We start from the raw sequence: 1,201 nt of genomic DNA on the forward strand, positions 1-1,201 counted from the left end.
GATCAAAAGAGTATATATACTTATACATATACCGGTGAGTAGAAGCTAACCATAGTTCTCACAACAATCATGTATACAGTAATCTCCAGAATGATTAGTTCTGCTAAATTTCACAAAAAAGGTATACAAAATCTGTTGGTGATTTATTGTAATATCACAATGAAAACAATGAGGAAAAATCAAACCTTGAAGGCAAGCCAATTTATTTTGAGAAAAAGGAAAATCTCATGAATAAATATTTTCAACAAAAGCACGTCGCTCACAATTATTGGCACCCCTGCTTGTAATACCTTCTTAAGCCTCCCTTTGCCAACACAACAGTGTGCAGTGTGTATTATTGCTCTGTCCTTTGCTCATCTTCACGTGCATATCAGAAGCAAACTGTCTCAGTTCAGTTACACTTTATTATCCTGTAGGGAAGTGTCTCAGTTCAGTTACGCTTTATTGTCCTGTAGGGAAGTGTCTCCGTTGTGTTGCACATTTCTCTGCTTCCACGGTGCCCATAGCTATGTAGTCGAGGTTTCATGTTCTGATTTGTGGCAGTTTTAACTTTTAAAAATACAAATAGCCTTTTTCCACAATCAGCAGCAGCAAACTAGTCAGATATTGTACATTTCAAGATGGTTGAAATGTTTAGTTTACCTTAAAACAGTAGTACAAGGTAGCGACCGTAGTTAGAATGCGATGTACAATCAGGAAGGGAACCCTTTCAGGAGGAATGAACTACCTGATTGGCTGTTAAACTGTGTGAAGAGGAATGAACTACCTGATTGGCTGTTAAACTGTGTGAAGAGGAATGAACTACCTGATTTGCTGTTAAACTGTGTGAAGAGGAATGAACTACCTGATTGGCTGTTAAACTGTGTAAAGAGGAATGAATTACCTGATTGGCTGTTAAACTGGGTGAAGAGGTGTCCCAGTAGTGGCGTCTGTTGAAAATAGACTTGCGTATTTGAAGTGAAGCAGAGTATAGATCCATTTCTGACAGCTGTCGCTGCACAGCTAGTGAGCCACTAAGCCCTGAACCCTGAGCACCTTGTGAGAGGGGAGTAAAGGAGGACCATCAAATCTGGTCCATCAAAGCAGCCCTAACCCTAAAAACCTGACCGAAACCAAACCTAACCAAACTCAAACTTATCTCTAACCCAATCCTACGCCTTACCCTAACCCAACTCTGATCTATATCTAACCCAACCTTAAC

The 1,201-nt window shown here is 40.0% G+C and overlaps 1 protein-coding gene across 1 annotated transcript in view; it reads right to left on the reverse strand.

The window, feature by feature from the left end:
- Positions 1-226: 226 nt before the first annotated feature.
- Positions 227-1,201, reverse strand: part of LOC121705565 (cytosolic 5'-nucleotidase 3-like) — a 4,408-nt gene continuing 3,433 nt past the window's right edge. Inside the window, exon 4 of the mRNA XM_042086601.1 lies at positions 227-1,201. This exon is cut by the window's right edge and continues 394 nt beyond it. The gene's annotated coding sequence lies outside the window, so the exon portion shown is untranslated.

This window comes from Alosa sapidissima, chromosome 3 (assembly GCF_018492685.1).
Source record: "Alosa sapidissima isolate fAloSap1 chromosome 3, fAloSap1.pri, whole genome shotgun sequence".
NCBI lineage: Eukaryota > Metazoa > Chordata > Actinopteri > Clupeiformes > Clupeidae > Alosa > Alosa sapidissima.